This window comes from Cervus canadensis, chromosome 9 (genome assembly GCF_019320065.1).
Source record: "Cervus canadensis isolate Bull #8, Minnesota chromosome 9, ASM1932006v1, whole genome shotgun sequence".
NCBI lineage: Eukaryota > Metazoa > Chordata > Mammalia > Artiodactyla > Cervidae > Cervus > Cervus canadensis.
This window is the reverse complement of record NC_057394.1, coordinates 12,118,543-12,134,439: the sequence shown is the minus strand read 5'-3', so window position 1 is coordinate 12,134,439 and position 15,897 is coordinate 12,118,543.

The window sequence follows — 15,897 nt, the reverse complement described above, 5'->3', positions numbered from 1 at the left end:
TTCTTTTTTTTATTTATTTATTTTTTAATTGAAGGATAATTGCTTTACAGAATTTTGTTTTCTGGCAAATCTCAACATGAATATCTATGTTTCCAAGTAACTAGGAATAAAACATAGTGACACTTCATTTGTTAAATGGAAAATTTTAACTGGTTTTACATTTTCAATATTAACTTTTTCCCCTGCTTTTTGCTTTTTTTTTCCCTTTGAAGTTGTTGTTCAGTCACTAAGTCCCATCCAACTCTTTGCAACCCCATGGACTGCAGCACACCAGACTTCCCTGTCTTTCCCTGTCTCCCAGAGTTTGCTCAAACTCATGTCCATTGAGTCGGTGATGCCATCCAACCATCTCATCCTCTGTCGTCCCCTTCTCCTCCTGCCCTCAATCTTTCCCAGCATCAGGGTCTTTTCCAGTGAGCTGGCTCTTCTCATCAGGTGGCCAAAGTATTGGAGCTTCAGCTTCAACATTAGTCCTGACTCCAGTGAATATTCCAGGTTGATTTCCTTTAGGATGGACTGGTTTGACCACCTTGCCGTCCAAGGGACTCTCAAGAGTCTTCTCCAACACCACAGTTCAAAGGCATCAATTCTTTGATGCACAGCCTTCTCTGCGGCTCTTCCAGGTAACGTGATATGTTATTTCTTAAAATATTTTCTTCAAACAATAGTCTTAATGTTACCTTTCTAAAGATTCCTGCACGATTAATGGAGAAAAAAGTAGAAGACTATCTGCTGGAAATACTCAATATGAAGACCTATTTATACACACAAATGAGAGAGGAAGACCACTGAAGGGGCAATAATGTGATTCAGTTTATGGGGATTTTTATTAAGGATCCTCCCATTTCAAAAACTCAAAAATATGAAAGATTTCATTGTTTTATCATATGATTACAATTTTATATTGACTGTGTTTGGGGTATTTACACTTTTATCTTTAAAAAGATCGAATATCAGTGAAATGTACAGAAAGGGAAAAGCCACTCAATTTCCAAATTCCCAAAACAACCATGTTAATATTTGATGTAAACCATTCTAGACATCTTTCTCTGCATATACAGATACACACACATGTGTAAGAAGGATAAATAATTATATGTTGCTTATAAGAAAACTGGCTCTAAAGCAATAAAAATGAATCACACATGGTCACTGAACTAATAAAAGTGCCAGGATTGAGATCCAGACTCTTGTAACTTTAAATCACCTTTTCCCTACTGTTACTTCTTTTTTTAAATGGTATCCACCATTCCAGGCTCATTCATCTGTTCTTCACTGAGGATTACTCCTACACCTAGTATGGCACAAGCATGCAGATAGGCACGTACACATAATCCCGGATATCAAAGACAATTTAATTGTCCTGGTCCCTTCAATCTGCTCTGACAAAATACCATCATGCATGCATGCTAGTTGTGTCCAAATATTTGCGACCTCATGGACTGTAGCCCACCTGGCTCCTGTGTCCATGGGATTTCCCAGGCAAGAATACTAGAGTAGGTTGCTATTTCCTCCTCCAGGTGATCTTCCTGACCTAGCGGTCAAACCACATGCTCTGTGTCTCCTGGATTGGTGGGTGGATTCTTTACCACTGGGCCACCTGGGAAGCCCAAAACACCATCAGCTGGGTAGCTTATACAACAAACATCTATTTCTCAGTTTCAGAGATCGTAGAGTCCAGGATGAAGGCTCAGGCAGATTCAGTGTCCAGAGAGGGTCCTCTTCCGGGTTGCGGATGGCTGACTTTTCCCCGTGTCCTCACACAGAGGACAGAAGGGGGAAGGCAGCCCTCTGAGGTCTCCTTCATCAGGGCACTAATCCCATTCATGAGCAGTCCACCCTTGTGACCGAGTCACCTCCCAAAAGCCTCCTCATTACACTGGGGATTAAGTTGCAACACACAAATGTGGAGGGAACAAACATTCTGCTCTATTACTGGTCTTCTCCTTGCCTTTCCCTTTAGCTCATCATATAAGAATTAGCCTACTGGCAAGAATGAATTAACCTGTATCTTGCCTACTTCGGGGCTCGGATGTAAAGAATCTGCCTGCAATGCAGGAGACCCAGGTTCAGTCCCTGGGTTGAGACGATCCCCTGGGGAAAGGAATGGCTACCCACTCCAGTATTCTTGCCTGGAGAATTCCATGGACAAAGGAGCCTGGCGGGCTATGGTTCATGGGGTCACCAAGAGTCGCACATGACTGGCACTTTCACTTTACATCACCTATTTTTACATGCCAGGGCTCTAGCAACCCAGGAGGACCCAGGGTCCTGGGCATAGCCCACAGACACTACAGCTGGCTCCATTCCTTCCAAAGCCAATGCAACCAACCTGAGCTGTTCCATCCTGGGACTTGAGTCTGGATGGATGGCCACACAGCAGGGTTCTGGGGCTCTGCTGCTGGAGCAAGTGTCCCTTTCCTAAGGAAGCCTTCAGGCTGACAACAGGATCTGCAAGGGCCCTCCCTGCTCCTGGGGGGTGGGCAGTGGGGGGCTCTGAGGCAATTTAGGGACACAGCAAAACAGGGGGGCAGAGGCATGTATGTATCCGTACACAGGAGAGTAAATGCCAGGTCTGTGCCTGCAGTTGGGTATTAGACATTTTTTGGTTTTAGTGAGATTTATGGTTAAAAACATCAGGACTGGGAAGTTCTTCTTAAGACCCTTCTACAAAATGAGTGATTCATATATACTTACAGCAACTGAAATAAATCACTGTTGAGTGGAAACTACTAACACCAAGAAATGATATACTATAAAGAGACAATAGAATTTCTGTGAAGAAAGTCACAAACTCTAAGTTAGGAAACCAAAAAAGGGTGAGCCAAAGCAGCCAGGGGCCTCATTTATCTGGTCCGTAGTCATGTCTGTGTGGTAAGAAAATGAGAAAGTTCTAGCCTGCATTGGGAGTGTGGAGTCAACCACTGGACAACCAGGGAAGTTGGAAAGGTTGAGCCTTTAAGTTATAGCTTTGATCCCTCTCGGTCAAGGTTAATGAAAATGTATTTATGAAATTCATTTAAAAAAATAGTAACTCTGATTCCTTTTTTCTTCTTTGTATAATTGGTTCATAATTATTGATAATGAAGCAGTTTAAATGTCTAATGATGGTTGATTTCCTGTCAATTACTGAATTTACCTGACTGCAGATAAACTGGTTTGGTTTGTAGACTATTCTAACTGCCCATGAAAAGAGATTGTTCTCCTCCCTACAGAGGTTTTCTCCCAGAGAATCTTGGCTGATAAGATCTGGTGGTAGATATATGAGCCGGAAGAACTGTCTTGATTAAATCAGAAGTATGAACCCTAGAGTATTCCTCTCTTCCTCCATCAGATCACCAAGCCCCAGAGCTTGGTTCTTTCTGCTGCAGAGGAGCAAGTCAGTGCATTAATCAGGATGACCTTTTTACTAAGCCCATTCCAACCAACTTTCCCTAGAAAGTGACAGTATCAGAGGTGACTATAGCACCTAAACCAGATTTAGTTCACAAACCAGTTAATCTACAATGGGTTAATACGGAATTTAGTTTGTCTGCTTTTTTTTAACTGACCTATAACACACGTATATATATGTGTGTGTGTGTGTGGATGTATGTATGTATGCATATATATATATATATATAGCACACACAAAACGCTTGCTCCTTGGAGGGAAAGCTATGCCAAACCTAGACATGTATTAAAAAGCAGAGACATCACTTTGTTGACAAAGGTCCATATAGTCAAAGCTATGGTTTTTCCAGTAGTCATGTACGGATGTGAGAGTTAGACCATAAAGAAGACTGAGTGCCAAAGAACTGATCCTTTCAAATTGTGGTGCTGGAGAAGACTGCTGAGAGTTCTTTGGACAGCAAGGAGATCAAACCGGTCAATCCCAAAGGAAATCAACCCTAAATATTCATTGAAAGAACTGATGCTGAACATAAAGCTCTGATACTTTGGCCACCTGATGCAAAGAGCCAACTCATTGGAAAAGACCCTGATGCTGGAAGGATTGAAGGCAAAGGGAGAAGAGGGCAGCAGAGGATGAGATGGTTGGATGGCATCACCTACTCAATGCACATGAATCTGAGCAAACTCCGGGATTCAATGAAGGACGGGGGGAGCCAGGCATGCTACAGTCCATGGGGTTGCAAAGAGTCAGACACAACTTAGCGACTGAACAACAACAAAAATAAAACACATATAGTAAAATGCCCAAAACTAAGTGTACAATTCAGGGAACTTCTACATATGAAACCACCAACCACATCATAATATAGACTATTTCTGTCCCTCCAAAGGGCTGCTTCATGCTCCTTCTCGGTCAATACCCACACCCCACAGGTCAACATCATTCTGACGTCTATTGCCATGGGTTAGTTTTGCCAGTTCACGAGCTTCATATAAATTAAATCACACAGTATATGCTCTTTTGTATCTAGACGCTTTTGCTCAGCATGGTATTTGTGAGATTCAACCATGCTGTTATGTGTAACAGTAGCTTCTTGTTTCTTATCACTGTACAGTATTCCTATGTGTGAACTTACTTATACAATCTACAGTTGATGGACATTTGCACTGTTCCCACTTTGGATCTATTATGGAAAAAAATGCTGCTATGAACATTCCCGTAGATGACTTTTGGTGGGAGACTGACACAAGGCTCACCTCTCCCAGGTAAATATAAAGTCACAGTTGACAGTTTTCTCAGGTTGTACCAGCTCACACCAAAACCAGCAGTGAGTGAGAACTCAAGTTTCAGAGGTCACAGGACAGGCTCCCTGGGAAGCAGACGCTACAACAGAGTGTGGTATGCAGGATGTTCATTACGGAGTGTCCTTGGGACCCCAGGTGGCTCCCCAGGCAGCACTAGGGGTAAAGAACCCTCCTGACAAGGCAGGAGGCTTAAGAGACGTGAGTTCAATCTGTGGGTCAGGAAGATCCTCTGGAGGAGGAAATGGTAACCCACTCCAGTATTCTTGCCTGGAGTATCCCATGGACAGTGAGGCCTAGTGAGCTACAGTCCATAAGGTCGCAAAGAGTAGGACACGCCTGAAGTGACTTAGCACACACACACACACACACACATGCCCTTGGGATCGGATCCTGCAGACGGGAGCAGTAGGAACGAAGACTGGAGACAGGGAGAGGGAAATTGAGCTGCAATGCAGGGCCAACAACCACCTGGGCTTGGGAGAGTTAGAAGGGCCCGGCAGAGGTATCCCGAGTCGGGCCAAGTGACTCACGTCACTCGTGTCAGGTCCTGTGGGCCTTCTGTCCTTCAGTCACTGTGACCTTGGGTGAGATGCAGCTGAGACAGTCACAGAGGATTAGGGATGGAGGCTGTCCGTGCCCCAAGCATCCGGGCAACAATCACTCCATTGAAAGGAGATCCAGGCAGTGCCTCGCAGTGTCTACCTACTCCACACACCCACGTGCATACCTAGTGCTGTTGGCGTTTCATTCAGTCATGCTGGCGGGTGTGCAGTGGAATGCCACTGTGGATTTTACTTTGCATTTCTCTAAGGTCAATAATAATCATATGCCTATTGGCCATTGGTTTTCCTCTTTTGTGATGTACCTTTTGGGGATGTTCCTCACCTTTTTGTGATGGTCATGTCTTTTCTCCATTGTTTAAACAGATTGTTTTTCTCTTATATATTCATATTAGGTCTTTGTATTTTATGGATATATATATATATATATATGGTTCACGTATTGTTGAAGCCTGGCTTGGAGAATTTTGAGCATTACTTTACTAGTAATTACTTTAAATTACTATCCCAGTGCAAAGTTTGCCTTTTCATACTCTTGTTGGTGTCTTTTGATAAACAAAAGTCCTTAATTTTTTCTCCAAACTTTAAACTTTTTATTTTGTATTGGGATATAGACGATTAACTCCAAGGCCAAATTTGCATGTTACTACAGGTACTTCTTGGTAGCTCAGACGGTAAAGCGTCTGCCTACAAGGCAGGAGACATGGGTTCGATCCCTGGGTCAGGAAGATCCTCTGGAGAAGGAAATGGCAACCCACTCCACTACTCTTGCCTGGAAAATCCCATGGACGGAGGAGCCTGGTAGGCTACAGTCCATGGGGTCGCAAAGAGTCAGACATGACTGAGTGACTTCACTTCACTTCACAGGTACTTCTTGACTTCCTACTTTTGCCTGGAGTAACAGGCAAATTTGGCCTTGGAGTACAGAATGAAGCAGGGCAAAGGCTAATACACTTCTGCCAAGAGAATGCACTGGTCATAGCAAACACCCTCTTCCAACAACACAAGAGAAGACTCTACACATGGACATCACCAGATGGTCAATACCAAAATCAGATTGATTATATTCTTTGCAGCCAAAGATGGAGAAGCTCTATATAGTCAGCAAAAACAAGAGTGGGAGCTGACTGTGGCTCAGATCATGAACTCCTTATTGCCAAATTCAGACTTAAATTGAAGAAAATAGGGAAAACCACTAGACCATTCAGGTATGACCTAAATCAAATCCCTTACGATTATACAGTGGAAGTGACAAATAGATTCAAGGGATTAGATCTGATAGACAGAGTGCCTGATGAACTATGGATGGAGGTTCGTGACACTGTACATGAGGCAGTGATCAAGATCATTCCCAAGAAAAAGAAATGCAAAAGGCAAAATGCTTGTCTGACGAGGCCTTACAAATAGCTGTGAAAAGAAGAGAAGTGAAAAGCAAAGGAGAAAAGGAAAGATATCCCCATTTGAATGCAGAGTTCCAAAGAATAGCAAGGAGAGATAAGAAAGCTTTCCTCAGTGATCAATGCAAAGAAATAGAGGGAAACAATAGAATGGGAAAGACTAGACATCTCTTCAAGAAAATTAGAGATACCAAGGGAGCATTTCATGCAGAGTTCCAAAGAATAGCAAGGAGAGATAAGAAAGCCTTCCTCAGTGATCAATGCAAAGAAATAGAGGGAAACAATAGAATGGGAAAGACTAGACATCTCTTCAAGAAAATTAGAGATACCAAGGGAGCATTTCATGCAAAGATGAGCTCAATAAAGGACAGAAATGGTACGGACCTAAAAGAAGGAGAAGATATTAAGAAGATGTGGCAAGAATACACAGAAGAACTATACAAAAAAAGATCTTCATGACCCAAATAATCATGATGAGTGATCACTTACCTAGAGCCAGACATCCTGGAATGTGGAGTCAAGTGGGCCTTAGGAAGCATCACTACAAACAAAGATAATGGAGGTGATGGAATTCCAGTTGAGCTATTTCAAATCCTGAAAGATGATGCTGTGAAAGTGCTTCACTTAATATGCCAGCAAATTTGGAAAACTCAGCAGTGGCCACAGGACTGGAAAAGGTCAGTTTTCATTCCAATCCCAAAGAAAGGCAATGCCAAAGAATGCTCAAACTACCGCACAATTGCACTCATCTCACACACTAGTAAAGTAATGCTCAAAATTCTCCAAGCCAGGCTTCAACAATACGTGAACCATGAACTTCCAGATGTTCAAACTGGATTTAGAAAAGGCAGAGGAACCAGAGATCAAATTGCCAATATCTGTTGGATCATCAAAAAAGCAAGAGAGTTCCAGAAAAACATCTACTTTTGCTTTATTGACTATGCCAAAACCTTTGACTGTGTGGATCACAATAAACTGTGGAAAATTCTGAAAGAGATGGGAATACCAGATCACCTGCCCTGCCTCCTGAGAAATCTGTATTCAGGTCAAGAAGCAGCAGTTAGAACTGGACATGGAAAAACAGACTGGATCCAAATCAAGAAAGGAGTACATCAAGCTTGTATATTGTCATCCTGCTTATTTAACTTACATGCAGAGTACATCATGAGAAATTCTGGCCTGGATGAAGCACAAGCTGGAATCAAGATTGCTGGGAGAAATTATCAATAACCTCAGATAAGAAGATGACACCACTCTTATGGCAGAAAGCGAAGAAGAACTAAAGAGCCTCTTCATGAAAGTGAAAGAGGAGAGTGAAAAAGTTGGCTTAAAGCTCAACATTCAGAAAACGAAGATTATGGCATCTGGTCCCTTCACTTCATGGCAAATAGATGTGGTAACAGTGGAAACAGTGACAGACTTTATTTTTGGGGAGCTCCAAAATCACTGCAGATGGTGACTGCAGCCATGAAATTAAAAAATGCTTGCTCCTTGGAAGAGAAGTCATGACCAACCTAAGCAGCATGTTAAAAAGCAGAGACATTACTTTGCCAACAAAGGTCCATCTAGTCAAAGCTATGGTTTTTCCAGTAGTCATGTATGGATGTGAAAGTTGGACTATAAAGAAAGCTGAGCACCAAAGAATTGATGCTTTTGAACTGTGGTGTTGTAGAAGTCTTGAGAGTCCCTTGGACTGCAAGGAGATCCAACCAGTCCATCCTGAAGGAAATCAGCCCTGAATATTCATTGGAAGGACTGATGCTGAAGCTGAAACTTCAATACTTTGGCCACCTGATGTGAAGAACTGACTCATTTGAAAAGACCCTGATGCTGGAAAAGATTGAGGGTGGGAGGAGAAGGGGATGACAGAAAATGAGATGGTTGGATGGCATCACCGACTCAATGGACATGAGTTTGAGTAAACTCCAGGAGTTGCTGATGGACAGGGAGGCCTGGTGTGTTGCAGTCCATGGGGTTACAAAGAGTCAGACACAACTGAGCAACTGAACTGACGATGTGACGTGACGTGAGGGCGCTCAGTCATGTCCGACTCTTTGCGACCCCATGGACTATAGCCCACCAGCCTCCTCGGTCCATGGGATTTTCCAGGCATGAATACTGGAGTGGGTTGCCATTTCCTTCTCCAGAGGATCTTCCTGACCCAGGGATCGAACCCCTGTCTCCCACATTGTAGGCAGACGCTTTACCGTCTGAGCTACCAGGGAAGCCCAACTGAACTGAACTAATAATCAATCAACAATGTTGTGGTAGTTAAAGGGGAACAGCAAAGGGACTCAGCCATACATACACATATATTCATTCTCCCCCAAAGCCTCCTCAGAAGTTCTTAATTTTAATGAAGTTAATGTATCAATCTTTTCTTTTATAGTTAGTTGTTTTCTGGATTCTTATAAAGGAATCCTCCCTTACTCAGGGTTGTTCTTGACTTTCAGGCCCTCAATAGTATGCTGAGCTGAACTTAACATGGAATGATTATAGAATAATTACTCATACAGAAATTGTTGACCAAAGGGAAATACAGCTACTGTTACTATTATTCATTATTTTATTTATTTTGGCTGCACCAGGTCTTAGTTGAGACATGTGGGATCTAGTTCCCTGACCAGGGATCAAACCTGGGCCCCCTGCATTGGGAGCATGCAGTCTTAACCACTATGCCACCAGGGAAGTCTGTTTCATATTATTAGTGAAACACTTAATTAACAAGTTTGGTTCTTGGCCAGTGTTTCCCTAAACATATTTCACCAAGCACTATGTCTGTGGTGAAAAAAGAAAAAGAATTCCATGGTCAAGTAAGTTTGGGAAATACCTGGTTAAACAAAATTACGCAGGTTCTTTCCTGTAGAATTCCTTGGAGTCTTCAATATTCTGATGTACACGAGGCAACTTCAAGAGAGATGGCAGGTACTTTCCAGCTCCAAATTACTTGACCACAGAATGCTTTTCCCCAAGAGCATTTCACCCAAGTGTTGTTTCACAGGTGACTAATTTAGTAAATATATCTCAAGGCAAAGGATATAATGTCCAACAAAAAAAGGGGTTGAAAAATCTGAATCTAAGAGTCCATAGAGATATTTTAAAATATCTCTAAAAATAAGGGAGGAAGGGGAGTAGCCACTTTTTATAGGATACTAGTTAATGAAAGTAGAAAGACAGAATTAGAAAATCATCCTCTTGCATCCCCATGTAAAAGTTGATTTGGATTTTGCATGCTCTTTGTGATCCCATGAACTGCAGCTCGCCAGACTCCTCTGTCCATGGGATTCTCCAGGTAATAATACTGGAGTGGGTTGCCATGCCCTCCTCCAGGTGATCTTCCTGACCCGGGGATTGAACCTGTGTCTCTTACTTCTCTTGCATTGGCAGGCGGGTTTTTTTTTGTTTTGTTTTGTTTTGTTTTGTTTTTTACTGCTAGCGCCACCTGTGAAGCCCTGCATTATATTATGGAGTGGCAATCAGACAAGTCCACATCACAGGTATTCCACAAAAATAGGTTTGAATGCAGCAAAAAGGTTTGTCTCAAAAGACAAAAATTGGGGGAGAGGGGACGACACTGTTCTAGATTTAAGGAAAAGAAACAGACATTTTAAAGAAGAGAAGATGCATTTTTCCTGCCTCTTGGTCTTTCATTGTGCAAAGTGAGCCCACAGGCAAAGTTGCATTGCACATGGAACATCTCCAAAGAAGGGAAATGGGATCCCACTCCTAACGGAATGCATCCAAATCTGTGTGTGAATCTCGGGAGAAAAAGCCAGCCTTCCCCCTGATCTTGATATTCAAAAACCTCCTCGGCTGGGCTTGGACTCCCTTGCTCCTGAGAATCAGTGAGTTGGGGTAAGGTTTTTCCCTTAATGTAAGTGATACTCATAATACTTGCTGCCCAGAGACCCACCTGTTTGTTTGTTTGTAGCCACCTTTATGGTTGAACAATACAAACTAAAGAAAATCCAGGATACTGTTGCCTGAGGCCAACGCCAGAGCAAATAAGGAATTTCGGAGTTCATCCTGTGAGACTGAGTGGGAGGTTTAGGATAGGTATCAGCGGTCCCCTTGAACCAGTTCAGAGTTTCATCACACGCCTCCCTCCACCTTCCCTCCCTTCATCCCTTCCTTTTTGTCTCTTTTGCCACTGCATCTTCCGTGGCCCCGTGTGGCCGGGTTTTCTCCACATCCCAAGCACAGACAGTTGCTATTTAAAGCATTCACATTACTTCCCTTGGAGGATGATGCTGGTCTGGTGGTTGCTCTGGTTGTTTTTTTCTAGCAATAAATTAGCTCACTTCAGCCATTTCCGGTGGTGTCAGTCTGTGATTTGCAACGGAAACAAAGCAAAGATGCAAGAAACTCTTCTCATGCACTCATGCCGCTAGTATTTATTGTGCATTTCTTTTTAATTACAAACTTTTTATGTATAACAAAACCAATTTCTCTCCAATTAAAGCAGGACAACAGTGATGGTGACCTCTAGGGCCTCCCAAAGTCCCCCATGGCCTGGGGCCAGGTGGGAAGGACCAGAAAGGATTCACAGGACTGGCTGGGACACTGGAACCAACTGGGGAACCAGAACAGATGCTTCTTGGACTCAAGGAAGAGGCGTTTCAGAAGTAAATCCTGGCAAGAGTCTGAAATGGAGAAATGTGATAGTAAGAAGTGAAAAAAAAAACCCTAAAATAATGGCTGGCCTTCTCATCCTGACTTGAAGGAATTCCAAAGAGGAGCAAATGAACACATCTTTTCTTCTTGTTTTATTCCATCTGCAGAGCTCCCTTCAAGATGACTGTGTCCTTGTTTCTTCTTCCTACAGAATTTTGTCAGCCTCCATCCTGAACAAATATTGTCTGACGTATTAGCACAAGGGTAGCTTGGAAAAATACAATTAAAGGTAAAATGTACTAGAACTGAATGATACAGATAACCTCGTCATTCACGTTTAATTACATTTGGATGGATTCTTCGTTGCCATGGAAACTCTCTATCCTTAGGAAATTTTGGAGGCAGGGATCTCCTCCAAATTTCACAGTTCTGTATCTTAAAGAAACTTTTTGTTCTATTTATGAGTTTAGAAGATATTATGCAACTCTCCATTAGGTAAGCAGGCTAACAGCCAAAGCAGTTAACATAAAAGGCATTGTTTGCTTTTCACTGTTACAAATTTCATTGCTACAAAAACTGCTACAAATTCTTTATGGAACTGTTTTCTTTGCTGTCTGTAGATCCGTTGATTCATTAAACTTCTAAATGTCCAATATGGCAGCCACTAGCCATGTTTGCATGTAGCTGCTTAAATTTATGTCAGGTAAAGTTAAATTGGAATATAATTCTTCAGGCTTTCCAGGTGGTTCAGATGGTAAAGCGTCTACCTGCAGTGTAGGAGATCTGGGTTCGATCCCTGGGTCGGGAAGATCCCCTGGAGAAGGAAATGGCAACCCACTCCAATCTTCTTGCCTGAAGAACTCCATGGATGGAGGAGCCTGATGGGCTACAGTCCATGGGTTGCAAAGAGTTGGACATGACTGAGTGACTACCATACATAATTCTTCAGTGGCATTACTAGAATTTCAAGTCCCACTACCCACATTTTAAGTGCTCAATGGCCTTAGGTAGTTAGTGGCTATATATTAGCATAGATATAGACCATTTCAGTCATCACGGAAAGTCCTATTGAATGGCACTACATTAGAATAAAAATTGCTTGCATCAGACCTATTCAATTTTCTTTGCTCAGAAACAGCAAGAGACTTAAGAACATATATCTGAGACTGGTTACATGGGTGCGCACCCTGTGTTGTCATAAATGGCCTTGCACTTAAGAAGGACCCTGCTGCTGCTGCTGCTAAGTCACTTCAGTCGTGTCCAACTCTGGGCAACCCCATAGATGGCAGCCCACCAGGCTCCTCTGTCCATGGAATTCTCCAGGCAAGAGTACTGGAGTGGGTTGCCATTTCCTTCTCCAAAGAAGGACCCTATGCTTGGCTTAATGCTCTGTTCTCACGATCTTGAAATTCTTAATAATTCTGAACAAAAGACTTCACATTTAGGTACTAGGTTTCTCTCAAATTACGTAGCCAGCCCTGAGCATATCACATGGAGCTTGGATGCTGAGTTCTTTGTTTCCTTCCCTTGTTGTTGTTCAGGTGCTCTTTTGTGTCTGACTCTTTGAAACCCCGTGGACTGCAGCACGCCAGGCTTCTCTGTCCTTCACCATCTCCTGAAGTTTGCTCAAACTTATGTCCATTGAGTCGGTGACGCCATCCAACCATCTCATCCTCTTGTCGTCCCCTTCTCCTCCTGCCCTCAGTCTTTCCCAGCATCAGGGTCTTTTTCCAGTGAGTCGGCTCTTTGCATCAAGTGACCAAAGTATTGGAGCTTCAGCTTCAGCATCAGTCCTTCCAATGAATATTCAGGATTAATTTCCTTTAGGACTGATTGGTTTGATCTCCTTGCCATCCAAGGGACTCTCAAGATTCTTCTGCAGCATCACAACTTGAAAGCATACGGTTCTTTTTCAACCTCCTTTCCTACAATCTTCAGAGAGTAAGGAAAAACAGTTGGCACATGGGATAAAATTTAAGTGCCTGTAGGACTTTAGACCATCTCATCAGAGACCCTCATCAGGGATTCAGTTTAAATAATGTCTGTTCCCAAGAATGCCAAAAGCCTGCAGCTATGTCCTGGCACCTGGAACGTTAAGGGAAAATTGAGTTCTCTTTTGAACAGGTGTTTTATAACAAGGATTCTGAGTTGCCCACAGTGGAATTCTTTTCCATTAAACAGCCTTGCCAGAGTTCATGTTTAAGCTTTAGCCCGATTGGTTTTATTCACCATTCATTCAATCTTTATTCTCACTGTCATTCAGTCAGCAGAGACAAAGCATCTATTATGCACAAGACACTGTTGTAGATCTGAATAAAAAAATTATATTACACAAACCTACTGTTGCCATCTGGTAAATTACGTGCTGCAATTAACCCAGCATTAATGATAGATACAGGAGGACAGTTAAAATCAAATGCAAGGCCTGAGTACCATCAGGGGCTTATTAGCTACTATCCATGTTTCCATGGTCACATTAAAACAAGAAGAATAAAGCTAGAATGAATGTGGCTGCAATTCTGACTGATTCCTATATTGTGTTATGAAGGGGAAGGGTTTCTTTCAAACCAAATTTTGGTTAGATTTCTTTTTCAAAATAAGTACAATGTACCTGCCAAAAAAAAAAAAGGAAAAAAATAGTTCAGAAAATAGCAGTGTTAATAATAACAATACAGGAAATACTAAAGTCATTTTCACTTGCTTTGGAAATTCATTACATGAGGTGCTTTTCTGACCATTTTGATTGCTTCTTATGTTGATTTAAGCTCACATTCACATTGATGTTGCACTCGGTGAGCTTATGTGATTCAAGAGTAGATCAAATGGCAGAGAGAAGACAGTTAGATGATTCAAATGGCCCCCCAAAATTTGCAAAGTGAGAGACACTCATGCTGAGAATTGGACTGTCAGTTTAAAATGTACTCTTCTCTCCTTTCTATATCTTGTGGACTTGCAGAAAATCATGCCACGAAAATTGATGAGGAAATAAGGGAAAACAAAATATAAAGTAGAAAAATCAGAAAAAAATAGAGGTGACATTATTATTCACCATGTGTGCCAGATGGGCATGTACTCCTGCAAGCTGAGCTCTTCCTGTTCCATTCTGAGCTCCCTGGAAGCCAAAGTAAAAGCCGAAGAGGAAAGCAAAACTGTACAATTCACTATGTACTTGAGATGAAGATAACCCACTCTGCAGAGGTTCCAGGGGTTCTTGTGAAGCCCTATAAAGGGCTCCCTGTAAGATGAAGCAAATGACACCATCTGCTCCATAATAGGGACTCTTCTGTTGTCAGTCTTATTCCCTGTCACTCCTTTATTCACTTAAATGATTGCTGTTTATAGAATAATTTTCTGGATTTTCAGCAAAGGGGCAGGTTTTAAATATTCCACTCAGACCATTACAGAAAGATGAAGCATTTCTGCTTGCTTCATATTTCAGGCACAGTGAAAATACCGTGAGCCTATTTAAATGAGGTGAATGAGGAAAGGACTCATGAGGTGTCTCAGAGTTTAGGGGTCAAGATTATTTTTACAGAAGGACCCTCTTCAGATGTTTCATGATAGGGAAAATGGTGTGGGGTGAAAGCTCAGGAATTAAAAAAAGAAAGAGAAGGAAAGGGGGGCGGGAAGACAGATTAGGGAGCAGAGAGCAGTCCTGAGACATTAGCCCTGTTGGATTTAGCATCCTACACAGTGACACGTGTAGCAACGTTGGGTGGAAAGATGCTAGACATTCAATAGGAGCAAAGATGGAGTGAATGGACACTCTGGGCATGACGTCGAGGTATTATTAAGCCTGTGTGTAATATTTGTGTGTGTGTTTACTTTCTTATTATCTATATACAATTGACATATAAAATTATATTAGTTAGGTATGTTTTTAATAAACTTAACTTTTAGAGCACTTTTGGGTCCACAGAAAAAAGGAATGAAAGTGTACAGAGTTCCTATACACACCCTGCCCCCTCCACGTGCACAACCTCCCCACTATCAACATCCCCCACCATCATCGTCTGAAGTTCATAATTTACATTAGGGTTCACTCTTGGTATGGTACAACCTGCGAGTTTGGACAAACATGTAATAACAAATTTGCAACAGCATAATGAATGAAAGCTTTTCTTAATTATATTCTAATTGACTATAGTTAGCATTCATTTGTGCTTATCTATATAGCCGATCCCTTCTCCGGCAGATCTTCCCGACCCAGGAATCCAACCGGGGTCTCCTGCACTGCAGGCAGATTCTTTACCAGCTGAGCTACCAGGAAAGCTATGTATATACACATATGGGTGTATATATACATACATATACATAAAATCACATATTCTTTATGCACTCATCCACTGATGGAAAAGTCCATCTATTTTTATCCTCAGGAAGCCCCAGTTCTTTATAGTCATTTGGCTAGACTTGAGTGTGACATTATCAAGAGCTCAGGCTATGAGAACAGCTAGAACCAAGCACTTCTCGTCCTCAACAGAAATCAGTGGGTTCAAGAGGCTTTTTCCTTATTAATTCCACATTTGACTTCCTTTAGTCCTGGTCTGGAACACTATACATTCTAGTGGGAGGTGGAAAGAATATGGGTAATGGAAAATAATGGAGTGTGGGATAAATCTAATTAG